The sequence below is a fragment of the Panthera pardus genome, unplaced genomic scaffold (genome assembly GCF_024362965.1).
Source record: "Panthera pardus isolate Hobbes unplaced genomic scaffold, ASM2436296v1 HiC_scaffold_24, whole genome shotgun sequence".
NCBI classification, from domain to species: Eukaryota; Metazoa; Chordata; class Mammalia; order Carnivora; family Felidae; genus Panthera; species Panthera pardus.
The window spans coordinates 85,711,276-85,725,983 of NW_026526810.1; the positions used below are offsets into that span (position 1 = coordinate 85,711,276).

The 14,708-nt window shown below is 39.7% G+C and overlaps 1 protein-coding gene across 1 annotated transcript in view; it reads left to right on the top strand.

The window, feature by feature from the left end:
* The first annotated feature begins 2,457 nt into the window (after nucleotides 1–2,457).
* Nucleotides 2,458–14,708, top strand: part of PRPF39 (pre-mRNA processing factor 39) — a 38,833-nt gene continuing 26,582 nt past the window's right edge. The window contains exon 1 of the mRNA XM_019451918.2: nucleotides 2,458–2,599. The gene's annotated coding sequence lies outside the window, so the exon portion shown is untranslated. The remainder of the gene's footprint in view (nucleotides 2,600–14,708) is intronic.

Here is a 14,708-nt window from a genome sequence, read left to right on the forward strand (position 1 = left end):
AATAACCACCCCACCCTTCACTTTCTGCCAAAAGTTTTGCCTTCCATGGGCATGTCATTCTAGATGGCTGCAGTTTTATGCCATATGTGTACTGTATGCGTTGAGAATCCCAAGCAGGCTCCACAAAGTCAGTGTGGAGCCCAATGTGGGGCTTGAATTCATGAACCGTGAGATCACGACCTGAACAGAAATGAAGGGTTGGATGCTTAATCAACTGAGCCACCCAGGAGCCCCTGTAGATGCCTAATTCAAACAGAAGAGAGTTCATAAAAAGCATCTGGTATTATAGTTTTTTATGAGGCTGGGTAGCTAGTAAGAATGTCCAAATTGCATTACAGAGCTGGTCTGGGGAAAACACTACTGCCAGTATTATAGAGGAGAGGTACCACATCACCCACCGATACCACACACTCCCACACTGAATCCTGGCCTTAAGAGTCATGTGTGCGGGGCGCCTGGGTGGCTCAGTCAGTTAAGCGGCCAACTTCAGCTCAGGTCATGATCTCACGGTCCGTGAGTTCGAGCCCCGCGTCGGGCTCTGGGCTGGCAGCTCAGAGCTTGGAGCCTGTTTCAGATTCTGTGTCTCCCTCTCTCTCTGACCCTCCCCTGCTCATGCTCTGTCTCTCTCTGTCTCAAAAATAAATAAACGTTAAAAAAAAAAAATTAAAAAAAAAAGTCATGTGTGCATATCTGTGTGTGTGTGTGTGTGCGCGCGCGCGCGCGCGCGCGCGCGCGCCTGCATGTATGTAGGGGGACTAGGAAAGTAAGTGTCTGGTAGTTTTGGCTCCTACAGTGGAATGTAGGCTCTCTGCTTCAGAGAGAGGTGATGTTCCAAACAGAGCGAGGATTTTGTATGCTAAAACAAAAAATGTCCACTGCATGAGTCACTGACATATGGAAGGTAATGTAATCAATTAGGAGAAAACACATTGCATTTAAATTTCACATTTATGTGAGGTTTCGTGTTAGTCTGGGTCTTCCAAAAAGCAGATGCCATAATGGCAAGAGATTTATCGGGGAAAAAAAACCAGTGGAGATTTTAAAGCAGGAGAGTGAGAGCAAGAGCACTGACTGGTTGGAAAGGTAAGAAGTAGAAAACTAGATAATGAATGTATGTATGTGATATGAATGAATGTACAGTGAATAAAGAATAAGTAGATAGATTTTTACAAAATGGCTATTGGAGGGGAATGCTATCTCAGAGCTAATCTTATTTACTGATGAAGAATTTGTAATAAGTTTAGGAAAGATTGGAAGAACCAGAAAAGGAGTGATGGCTTGGCACTCAGAAACACTGAATGACAGTGCTGGGGCAAATTCTGCCAGTCTTTCCAATATATTACTCCCTTAACTGTTCCTTCCCATAGTCAACATCTAAAGTTGCTGGTTAAAACCAGTAAAAAGTGTAGCTGCACTGAGAATCCAAAAGTTAGCTTGAATATTAAAAGTGCCAATGGAAAGGGAAAGGGAAAGTTGCAACACAGTTTTATGAAAGTGAAAGGTAGACATAAGAAGACTGATTTTTTAAAGTTTATTTTTGTATTTAAGTAATCTGTATCCCTAATGGGGGGCTTGAATTCAGCACCCGGAGACAGAGTCCCATGCTCCTCTGACTGAGACAGCCAGGTGCCACTGCTTTTCATATTTGGAAGCAAAGTTAGTATCAAGGGGATTTACGATTAACAGGGTTGTGCACAGGAAATGCCATCTTGCAAAGAAATATTTCTGGAATCAGATTCCAAAGGAGGAACTTGCAGTGCAATTATGGTACTGCTGAACCTTGAACAAGAGATTGCATGGTAGGTGGTGTGTGAACTCAGGAACCTTGTAACAGAAACAGGATAGAGGCCGGATTGGAAGAAAAATAAAAAAAAACCACCATTTTTTAAAGTGAGGATGGGAGTGTAATTCAAGAGGACTGCTAAGATTGTCAAGGCAAGAAGCCTTCATATTCGTCCAGAGGATAATCTTACACATCCTTTTAATGATCAGTTCCTCAAGCCCCTAACTTGTTTCCACCAGTTTCCTCTTTTTTTTTTTTTTTTCCTGTTTCCTCGTGAGGAGACCTGAGAGGACCCTGAATCCGTATCATCCTGAAGTATGGAGATTTAAGACTGAATTTCTGTTGATGTCTAGGGAGAGTGGTAAATTGTTGGGAAAAATCTTATACTTGTCCCAAAAGACAACATTTTTCTACAATATTTTTCTTTCCGGGGTGGGGCGGGGCGGTATCTGTGCTTAAGATCAAGAATTTAAAAGACCCTACACACCGTCTTCTAGCTTAGAAAGTCTCCACAGAGGGAAGAAAACAGCAGGAACAGCTGCCCGGTCTTCGGTGACGGCGGGGCGTACACCAGGCGGAGACCGGGCGGGGCCGGGGCCCTAGGATCCCGCTGAGGGCGAGGCCTGCGCGCAGCACAACCACGTGACTCCTTCGCCCCTTGGGACACCGACGCATGCGCGCCGCGCTCTCGACGAGGCGGCTTTGGTGTTGGTGGCGGCTGCCGCGGTGGCTGTGGGACGGAGACGGTGGAAGTGCCATCCTCGGCTCGGTTGGCCCAGACTGCGGCTCATGGCCTTGAGTGGCATCCGTCATCAGGTCAGCTGGGGCGGGCGTCTTGGAATTGGCCTGGGGGGTGGGGTTGGTGATTCGAGGGACTGGAAGGGGCCTGCCTTGTTTCAGGCCGCACTGGGGTTGCGGCCTCCCTCTCCCGCCGTGTTTGAGGCCAGGCTTGGCCTGGCCTCGGCTCCCAGCTGTCCATTCCTTTCTCCTTCCCACCTGTTGGGTGGAGCAGTGGAAGGTTTCTTTTCTTAGTTAGACCAAACGCTTCTCTGACGAGTGCTTACGGAGCGCGGGGAAATGTGGGCCTCCACCTTGATATAGGAAGCGTTTTGGGGGTGAGTCTGAAGCCCTTGCTTCCTCAAGAGATGCAAACCAGTGTGCCGGGACAACTGGGAATGGAAGGGACTCAGTAGTAGCCGCTAGAGAATTGGGAGAATTCAAATTCTGTTAATTAAAGCTTGTAGGCGCCTTGTAGGGGCGCGCGCTGCGTGTTCTGACTACACTAGTCACACTTTTAGGACCCTGAGTCACAGCACCTCAAATACCGGCCAGAGGTTTGGCGGCACAGGATAGAAGCAGGAAAAGCAGCCATTGAAGATCTTAATAGGATCTCTTAAAGAAATCTATTTAAAAATAATGTTTACCTTTTGTAGGCAGAGACCAACAGTGTGTTTTTCTCGCTTTGAAATTTAGTAAGTAGTACTGCTCTTTTTATCGATGATATTATAATACCATATTATTTTATGCCTATTTTTTAGTTTGGTGTTCATGTTGCCTTCTCTTTAAGGACTTCTTGTTATTTGGCAACTGATCCAATCTGTTCAGAAATACTTTAAACTTTTTTACAGCTGGAAAGGTTGAAGCTTACAGGGAAGCATGAAGCTCGTGTTGGAACTTAAGTGTTTTGTCTCTGGGAGCTTTAGTGGATTGAAAAAAAACAAACAACTGTCAGGTACCCCCCCCCCCCCCTTCCTCCCATTTATAACCTCATTCTAGAGTTGCAAAAGTTGGAACTTTCCACTGTTCAGCTTCTGGTAGGGATAAAGTGAACTAAAGGACTTCTACTAAAGAATACAGTTCTTAGACTCTGAACTCTGGAATAATTAGGTGTTGACCAAAGATGGCTAATTAGTAGGTGGTATGAGATATTTGAAATGAGAATTGAAAAGCAGAATTTTTTTTTTTTTTTTTAGTGTCAGAGTATTTGGTAATATTTTTACTTGCTTACCTATAGTTGAGTAAGAAAAAGAATTTTATAAATCAAATGATAAAAGTGTGTGTGTGTGTGCACACGCCCGTGTTTTAATGATAAAGAACAGGGATACCTGGCTGGCTCAGTCAGTAGAGCATGGGACTATTGATGTCAGGGTTACGAGTTCGAGCTCCATGTTGGGTGTGGAGATTACTTAAAAATAAAATCTTAAAAACTAAATAAATAGAACAGAACCTTCTGTGGTATGTTAGTAAGTAATTCCACATAGAACATAGGATTTTCTGTGTATGCGAAAAATAGTCAAAGGAGATAGGAAGTAGTAGTAGTTCCAGTCAAATGGTGATTTTTTTTTTTCAAAGACCTGAAGGTGACGCAGACATTTATGTAAATATGTGTATATAAAGTTGAGTTTTTGGAACATACTAAGTGTTTAATATGTGGAAACTTAAAAAAGGTCTATCTGTGAACATTCTGTTTAGCCTCTGAAAGTCGTTGCCAAAACCAGTGGTTAGTCTCTTTTCTTAACAGCATTTGTTTTCAAATTGGCTTATCTGTGTTTGAGGAACAGAGTATCTGATTGTAAAGCTTGTTGATTTGCAGTACGCAAACTACTGACTTTTTAGTCCTTAGATTTTTTTTGTGTGTTGCTCTGTTTATGAAAAGAATAATAAACAGTGTGATCTTGAGTGCCTATAGAGTTAAAAGAGAAGATATTAAATTAGACTTCCCATTCTTAGTTAAGTATGGGTTAAGTGATCCGCCAAAAAGACCTTTTAAATTTTAAGATGGCATGCTGAATTGTTAGTGAAATGTTTAATGTATGTTATAACTGAACTAAAAGTTCAATGTATGATAAAGAACTGTATTTATTTAATATACTACACTGTCAGTTTATAATTTATCATGTTTTCTTTCGTGCTTATGAACTTTAGGTCTATCTAATAAGATTTTATAAGAAAGTGCAATGCAGTAAAAAGGCATTGATTGGTTTGGTGAGTTGAGAAAAGGAGGAAAGTTTTGTTAGGCTCAGAAAACAGGGTGAGCCAAGGCTCAGACATGAAAAATATATTGGGCTTTGTAAATGGCAATGAGGAGGAATATTGTAGGATTCGTATGTTTGAAAAGTTATGTCACTCACTTTTTCAACAGACATTTAATGTGCTGTTACATACCAGACACTGTTTTAGGTTCTAGGAACTCAGTACTGAACAAAACCAAGATCTCTGTTCTGCTGAATTTAACATTACAGTAATATTAATTTATCCGTAGCCTTAGTGTAGCAGTGTTTTTCAATTTTTTGTGACTGAGACCTGTAATAATTTGTACATGTAATAGTGAATCCCAAAAAACAGTAGTTGCATTCTGTATGTGTTTCGACAATAGGCCCTCAATATGTGCCTGAACTCTGATACTTTGTTTTCAATTCTATATTTTTCTATTAAAAAACAAACGAGAAGCTGATTTACGAGAAGCTGATTTGAAAAGCTGATTTGAAGCGGTCTAAAGTTTGATAAACATTACTTAAGAGGGGAGATAAAATAGGAGCACCTGGCTAGCTCAGTCAGTAAAGCATGCAACTCTTGATCTCCGGGTTGTGAGTTTGAGCCCCATGTTGGGTGTAGTGATTGCTTAAATAAACAAACTTTGGGGTGCCTGGGTGGCTCAGTTGGTTAAGCATCCGACTTTAGCTTAGGTCATGACCTCACGGTTTGGTTCGTGAGTTCTAGCCCTGTGTCGGGCTTTGAGCTGATAGCTCAGAGACTGGAGCCTGCTGAGAGAGGGAGACACAGAATCTGAAGCAGGCTCCAGGCTCTGAGCTGTCAGCACAGATCCTGATGTGGGGCCCGAACTCACAAACTGCGAGATCATGACCTGAGCCGAAGTCAGACGCTTAACCAACTGAGCCACCCAGGCACCCCCAAAATTTTTCCTATTTTATTTTTCATTTGCAAAAAAGAACAAGCTGGTCTGAAGCAGTCTACAGTTTGAAAAATGTTGGTCTATTGAGGGAGATAACGATTACTTAAACTATAGCAATACTACTGTGAGTAAAAAGAAGGGGATGGTTAATTCTTATGTTAGGGTATACCAAATAAGTAAATTATTTACCATGTTATAGTGTAATACTATGAATAAAGGAAAAAAAAAATAGGGGCACCTGGGTGGCTCAGTAGGTTCAGGTCACGATCTTATGGTTTGTGAGTTCAAACCCCATATCAGGCTCTCTGCTGTCAGCCTGTCAGTGCAGAGACTACTTCAGATCCTCTGTCCCCCCCCCCCCCCCCCCCCCGCTTGCACTGTCTCAAATATAAATAAATATTAAAAAAAAAAGATTGAGGAAGGTAAAGGGAATCATGTGTGCTGGGGATGGGAGCAAGTTACAATTTTAAATAGGGTTGTCCAGGTAGGTCTTATTGAGAAAGTGACCTTTCAACAAAGGAGGAGATAAGGAAGTTATCCATATGAGTATCTGGGAGAAGATAATGCTGGTAGAGGAAACAGCCACCTAAAAGGCTCTAAGGCTGGAGAATGTGGTCTGTTTCAGAGAAAACAAGATGTCATTTTGACTGGGGCTGAGTGAGGCCAAGGGTAGGAGAAGATGAGATCAAAAGGACAGTGAGTCATGGCAAGGGCAGTGACTTTTACTCTGTGAAAGCAGTGGAGTGACATGGTCTTATTTATGTTTTAAAAAGAATACTATCTGCTGTATTGAGAATGGACTGGGGATTGGGAGCTGGTGGAATGCAGCAAAAGGGAAGAAGCGGGAGACCTGTAGAAGGTTATGGAAGACTGTCATAGTATTGTAGATGAGAGATGAGTGGTTTGAATGAAAATTATAAGAAGTGTGATGCTGAATATAAAAGATTCCGTAAAAAATTGGTTGGGTGTGAGGGAAAGAAGAGTCAAGCAAGGACGAGTCCCCGAGATTTTTGGCCTGAGCAACTGAAAGGAGGGATTTTCTGTCAGATGGAGAAGGAAATGGATAGAGCAGGTTTTGGGGGAGAGATCAGAAGTTCTTTTAAGGACATTTTATAATTTGAAATGACTGGATGGGAATTTGGGAGTTGGCACATAATTAGTATTTAAAACCATGTGAGATTGGGGAGTTAATGGATGTCGGAGTAGATGACCAAGGATTGAGTCCCGGGGCACTCTAAAAGATCACATAGAGGGGTGCCTGGGTGGCTCAGTCGGTCGAGTGTCCGACTTTGGCTAAGGTCATGATCTCGTGTTTCGTGACTGTGAGCCCCGCATTGAGCTGTGGGCAGACAGCTTGGAGCCTGGAGCCTGCTTCGGATTCTGTGTCTCCCTCTCTCTCTGCCCCTCCCCTGCTTGCACTCTGTCTCTCTCTCAAAAAAAAAAAAAAAATCACATAGAAGAGGAATACCCAATTTGCCTCAGGAGACTGTCACTCAGGTGAGAGAGTGATAGATAGTGAGGTAGGAAGAAGAGATGATGTGACTTGGAAGCCAAGTGAGAAAATATATCAGATGGGAGAGAACATTATCAGCCCAAGGAGAGTGTTGGTTGAGAAAAACAGCTGAGGACAACATCTTGGGAGCTACCAATTCTTTTTTTTTTTTTTTTTTTAATTTTTTTAAATGTTTATTTATTTTTGAGACAATGTGAGAGACAGTGCAAGCAGTGGAGGGGCGGACAGAGAGAGACACAGGATCCGAAGCAGGCTCCAGGCTCTGAGCTGTCAGCACAGAGCCCGATGTGGGGCTCGAACTCACGAACTGTGAGATCATGACCTGAGCCAATGTTGGATGCTTAACTGATGTTGGACGCTTAACCGACTGAGCACTCAGGCGCCCCGGGTGCTACCAATTCTGATAGACTGTGAGAAGAAAAAATTTCTTCCAAATGGTAAGGGAGCAATCCAAGAAGGTAGGAGGAAAGCTAGGTAAATGCGATATGTCAGAAAAGGCAAGGAAAGAGAACCTTTCAAGTAGAAAGTCATCATTACTGTTGGATGCTGTGAAGAGTGAATCAGAGAAAAACAAAACAAAAAAAAAACAAGAGTAGATCAGAAAGATGAATTAGGAAGCATTCAAATGGATTTATACACAAGAAGATTGTGACCTTGGCAAATTTCAGAGTGGTAAGGAAACCAAATTACCAAGTGAATGGAAGTTACAGAAGTAGAGATAACAAGCTTAGACAACTTAGTTGACTTTGTCCTTAGAATAAAATCCAAATTTTAACATAGCTTATGCTTGATTACCCTTTGCTTTTTTTTTTTTTTTTTTTTTTTTAGGTTTATTTAATTATTTTGAGAAGGAGAGGCAGAGAGAGAGGGAGAGAGAGAGAGAGAATATCCAAACAGTCACAGAGCCTGACATGGGGCTCGATCTCAGGAACCATGACATAATGACCTAAGCTGAAAGCAAGAGTCAGATGTCCCACAGACTGAAACACACCCAGGTGCCCCTACCCTTTGCTTGTTTTTAAGTTAAGCTACATTGTAGTATATATGTTATAAATTATTATATAAAAGAAGAAAAACATTTACACATGTTGAATGCTAGTGGAATAGATTTAGTACACTGAGAGAAACTGATGAAGAGTAAAGATAATTTAAGAAGCAACATTCTTGAGAAGATGGGTGGGAGAAATGATCAGATCATGAGTTGTTCAGGGTATGACCTTTGGTAGGAGCAGAGATACTTAATCAGTTATGACCAAGGCAAGGAGGAGGACCAGTAATGATGGATTTCAGCCATTATAGGAGTGCTATAAAACAAATACTTTGAGAGGGGAAAAGAGGCAAGATTATAAATGAGGTGAGGGGGTCGGGAGGTTGGTATCATAATATATTTCTTGGAGGTGTAAAGAATTTTAAGAAGGAAATGGAGGATTAATGGAGATCTAATAGGATAAAGACTGACCACTGGTTGTGGCAAATAGCTCACTATGAGAAATTAGTATTTTTATTGGAGTGATATGGGCTGGACTGCATAGTGTACTAACAGATGGTTAAATTATTTCTAACTATAGAAATGTCACTTATTTTTAGGTATCTCTTTTATTGACTTTGTTAGTCTAAAACTTACAGGATTTATCATTATTTCTTTAAGAGAAAATTCTACAAGTGTTAGTGTTAGGTTAAAATATGCTTAATTTTAAGGTTTATGCTATATGTTGGCATATTGAAATTTTAGAATATAATCCCAAAGAAATAGCTATTCAAAAATAAGTATTTACATGAGATTCACTGTGACATACTTAGTAAGTATTAGGAAGGACTCAAACCAGATTGAGGGATATTTAAGCAAATATGGACATAGGGTCCTTCTTGCTTAGCGGTCTTCTCTGAACATGCTAAATAAACACTTGTCTCAGAACGTGGCTCTTTCTGCTGCCTGGAATTTTCTTGCGTTGCATATCTGTATAATTGACTTTCCTACTACCTCATCTTCTCCTTTGTTTTGTTCTTAGTACTTAATGCCATGTACATACTGTAAACTTACTTTTTTTTTTTTTTTAAAGAGATGTCTGTATTATTCAACTAAGATGTCAGCTCCTTGTAAGGACTTTGTTTTGTTCAGTTAAATTTCCAGTACTAGAACAGTAGTATCTGACACACAGATGTTGCTTACTAAATTTTGAATGAATATTATTACACAGGGAAGTGATACTGGTTAGAAATTTTTTAAAAGTCCTAAATGGAGGGGATTCAGCATAATTTGTACACCTAATTTCAGTAAAATAAAAAAATAACATAAAAAAAGAAATAAAATTGTGTAAACCCTAAAGGACAAAGAACAGAAGAGCAAATCAGCATGAGAATTAACATCTTGGAAGAAACAGATGGACAGGATTTAACTGATGAGCTTAGGTTTTCATTTTTCTGCGTTTAGTTCTGTACTTGCACAAAGGGAAGTTAATAAAAAAAAGTAAGATGGATCCTCCCACAAAATTCCAGAGAGGCTCAGGAATTCCGGGTACCAAGCGCCTCTGAAGATGAGAGTGCTGAATGGAGCTAAAAATTCGAGGGTTGGTTGAAAGTCTGGAGTAGGTTAGACCATAGATTTTCCTTCTCCATGTAGTATAGACAGCAAAAAAACTGAATGCTAATTATTTGAAGAGGGTGGAACCAGAGAAGTGTTGACACAGGTGGTGGGAGGTGGGGCAAGGGTAAAGGGTCTTGATGCAAATGGGAAATGAATGAAAGCTTACATACTGAATGGTGACATCACTAGCCCTGTTTATTTTCTTTGCTCCCAGAATGCGTGTTGCCTTCTTATAGATTTTTAAGTTGAAACATTCTTCTTTGGGAAAACTTAACACAAGGGAAGTGATGTAAAGCACTGACATTTAGTGAGCTCCCCCTCAATAGAATGCCATCCTGTGTGGAGCCTCACCAGTTTCCAAACTTGTATCTAGCTTCTGATTTTTTGTGATGCCTCACACTCCTTCAACAGCAGTTTGAAGACCACTCCACTTGGGAGAACAAAGCAAATATTCAAAAGACACTCAGAAGAGATAGTGCTGAGAACAGAAGAAAATTTAAAAGTGACATAGAGAGAGAGAGCAGGAGATACTGCACTAGTGAAACAGGAATAGGAAACTACAAAATAGATTATTCAGAGAATTAAAAAATGGAATTAAAATAAAAATCTAGTAAAAGTGATCTGAGGAGAATGGGGATGGGGATGAGGTAAATGAAGGAAAAGGTAAGAAAAGTAGAGAATCAGTCCAGGAGGTCTAACACCTGAGTAATGTGAGTTCAAAAAAAAGATAAAAGATAAAACCAAGTGGAGAAAATATCACTGAAATGATACATGTGGAACATAAGAATTGAATGATGTAAATATCTAGATTAAAGTAGGCCTCCGAAATAAATGCCAGCAGAATAAGTAGAAAAGAGTCACCTTAAGGCACATATCATTCTGGAATTTCGGAACACCTGGGATGAAGAGAGATGTTAAACACTGCCTTGGAGAAAAAACCAGGTCTCATATAGAGGAATTTTCTCAATAGGAGTACACTATGCTAGGAAACAATGGAAAGATTCCTTCAAAACTCCTTTTTTTTAATGTTTATTTTTGAGGTGGGGGGAGGGAGGGAGGGAGAGAGAGAGAACGTGATCAGGAGAGGGGCAGAGAGAGACTGAGACACGGAATCCAAAGCAGGTTCCAGGCTCTGAGCTGTCAGCGCAGAACCTGATGCAAGGCTCAGACTCACAAACTGAGATCATGACCTGAGCCAAAGTCGGACGCTCAACCAACTGTGCCACCCAGACAGGCGCCCCCTTATCTATCTATCTATCTATCTATCTATCTATCTAATCTTTATGCCCAGCATGGGGCTCAAACTCACGACCCCAACATCAAGAGTTGCCTCTTCTGACTGAGCCAGCCAAGCACCCCCCTTCAAAACTCTTTAAGAAACAATTATTTTCATTCTAGAATTTTATATTTAGACAATCTATCATTCAATTGTGAGAATTTTAGAATTGAAAAGTCTTAATTTTTTTACACCACATACCCTTTTTGAGAAAGTTATAGAAATAATTCTCTAAAAGAGGGAATAAGTCAAGAAAGAAAAAGGCTGTTATAAATGAGAAATAAGTGAAAGGAATTCCTTGGATCAAAATGAACAGACAAAACCTAGACCAGACAAGCTATTCTAGATTGCTGCAGATTAGATAGTTTTGGAAAGGATGTCTCCTGAAGGGAAAATGGACTTGATACTATAAGTATCAGGTTTTTTGTTTTGTTTTGTTTTGTTTTGTTTTGTTTTTTAAGTAAACTGTGCCACACATGGGGCTCAATCAGACTCATGTCCCTGAGATCAAGAGTCGTATGCTCTACCAACTGAGCCAGCCAGGCATCCCAAATGTCATTTTTTTTTTTTTTTGAAGGACTTTTATAAGGCCTCTACAGGAGTTTGGAGTCATTTTTCAAAGACAGCCAAACTTGAAAATAATAAGGAAAGATTTAAAGAGGTAGAAGCAAGGAAATGTAATTATAGTATATAAGGTAGCTTGAAAAAAATGTTTACAGAGGCATGCTAATGTAAACCTGAATGTTGATTTAACTCCAAACTGATAGAAATTAGAGCATATGAGAGGGAAATTGTGAAGGTATGTTTGGTACAATAGTTAAACCCTAATCTTCTGTAAGATGGTAAAAAATGTCTAAAATTGAAAAATCAAGAAATAAGATAGATCTCCAGATAAACTCTATGTTGACTACTAGTTTTAATGAAGTCAAAGTCAACAGCTCTTTCCCTCCTAATACTTATGCAAAAAAATTTAAGTGCATTGTGAAGTTCTTTTTTCTTTTCTGTTATTTAAGAAAAATTTTTTGTATGTTTATTTTTGAAGGAGAGTCAGACAGAGAGTGAGCAGGGGAGGAGCAGAGAGAAAGGGAGACAATCCAAAGTGGGCTCCAGGCTTTGAGCTGTCAGCACAGAGTCCAACTCGGGGCTTGAAATTCACAAACCGTGAGATCATGACCTGAGCCGAAGTCGGAGGTTAGGAAGGAAGGTTAGGATGCTTAACCGGCTGAGCCACCCAGGTGCCCCTCCTTTGTTATTTTAAAGTATAACATCTTAGGTTTAGATAAAACTTTCTAAGGAACTTGTTTGCCGTGATACTTTTCATTTATGTGAATTTATAGACCTCCACATGCTTTTATCTCATCTGATCTTAACAGCCCTGTGCAAGTAGTATAAAGTGTTTTAGAAGTGAGGAAAGTAAGAATGACCTAGGATCACATGCTTATATTAAGGGAGAGAAGTAGGACTTACTCCCCCTACTCTGTTTATTCTGATATTTACCATTTTATATCTTCTTATGATGAAAGAAAGATCTGGAAATTCTAATTCCTACTAGTCTTTTGTACTTTGTATTTCCTAATTTAGTTATAATTAAACTGTTGTCTTACCTTTTATTTAAAATTGTGATAAAAACCACATAACATAAAATTTACCTTAACTATTCTTAAGTGTATAGTTCAGTAGTGTTAAATATATTCACATGGTTATAAGCAAATTACTAGAACTTTTCATCTTAATCTGAAACTACACTCATTAAACAACTCCCCTTTCTCCCTCACTCCATTCCCTGGTAACTGCATTCTACTTTCTGTTTCTATGAATTTGGTTTGTGACTGGCTTACTTCACTTAGCATAATGTCCTCAAGGTTCATCCATATAGAATATGAAAGGATTTCCTCCATTTTAAAGGCTGAATAATATTTCATTGTATCTACCACATATTATTTATCTGTCAATGGACATTTGGTTTGCTTCCTTCTTTTGGCTGTTGCATATAGTGCTGCTAATGAACATGGATGTGCATATAGCTCTTTGGGTCCCTGCTTTTAGTTGGATATATACCAAGTGGGATTCTTAGGTCATATATAGTAGTTTTGTTATTACTTTTCTCAGGAAACTCCATACTATTTTTTATAGCAGTTGCATCATTTTACAATTCCACTAACAGTGTATGAGGATTCCAGTTTCTCCTCATCTTTACCAACACTTGTTATTTTCTGTTTTTTTTTTTAAGTTTATTTATTTAGTTTGAGAGTGAGAGTGTGCAGGAGGGGCAGAGAGAGAGGGAGAGAGAGAGAGAGAATCCCACACCCCATGAGATCATGACCTGAGCCAAAATGAAGAGTTGGACACCTAACCGACTGAGCCACCCAGGCACCCCTCTGTTTTTTTGATAGTAGTTATCATAACAGATGTGAGGTAATACCTCATTGTGATTTTGTTTTGCATTTTTCTGATGATTTGTGATATTGAGCATCTTTTCTTATGCTTCCTGGCCATTTGCACATCATCTGTGGAGAAATGTCTATTGAAGTCCTTTGCCCTTTTTTTTTCTTAGAAAAATTTTTTTAATGTTTATTTTTGAGAGAGAGAGAGACAGACAGACAGACATACACACACCAAGGAGGGGAGGGGCAGAGAGAGAGAGAGGGAGATACAGACTCCGAAGCAGGCTCCAAGCTGTCAGCACAGAGCCTGATGTGGGGCTCGAACTCACGAACTGCGATCATGACCTGAGCTGTAGTCAGATGCTCAACCGACTGAGCCACCCAGGTGCCCTGTCCTTTGCCCATTTTTAAATCAAGTTATTTTTTTTTTTGCTGTTGTTACTGAGTTGTAGTTCTTTACATATCCTGGATATTAACCCCAATTGGATATAAGATTTGCAAATATTTCCTCCTATTTCTGTAGGTTGCCATTTCACTCTGTTGATTGTGTTCTTTGATCCACAAAAGTTGTAAAGTTTGCTGTAGCCTATTTGTCTGTTTTTACTTTTGTTCTCTTTGTTTTTGGTGTCATTTCCAAGAAATCATTGCCAAATTCAATGTAATGAAGATTCCCATACGTTTTATTTTAGAAGTTTTATATTTCTAGGTTTTACATTCAGGTTTTTAATCCATTTTGAGTTAATTTTTGTATATGGTATAAAGTAATGATCCAATTCCATTCTTTTGCATGTGAATATCCAGTTTTCCCAGCACCACATGTTAAAGATACTGCCCTTTCTTCATGGAGTGATCTTAGTAGCCTTGTTGAATAAAACCACCCTGTGACCCAGCAATTGCACCATGAGGTATTTATCCAAAAGATACAAAAATACAGATCCGAAGGGGCACATGAACCCCGATGTTTTTAGCAGCATTATCAACAACAGCCAAATTATGGAAAGAGCCCAAATGTCCATTGACTGATGAATGGTTAAAGAGTTGGTGTGTGTGTGTGTGTGTGTGTGTAAACATACATACATATGTACATGTGTATAATGGAATATTACTCAGCCGTCAAAAATAATGAAATCTTGCCATTTGCAACGACATGGATGGAGCTAGAGTATATTATGTTAAGCAAAATAAGTCAGAGAAAAACAAATACCATATGACTGCACTCATATGTAGAACTTAAGAAAGAAAACAGATGCACATA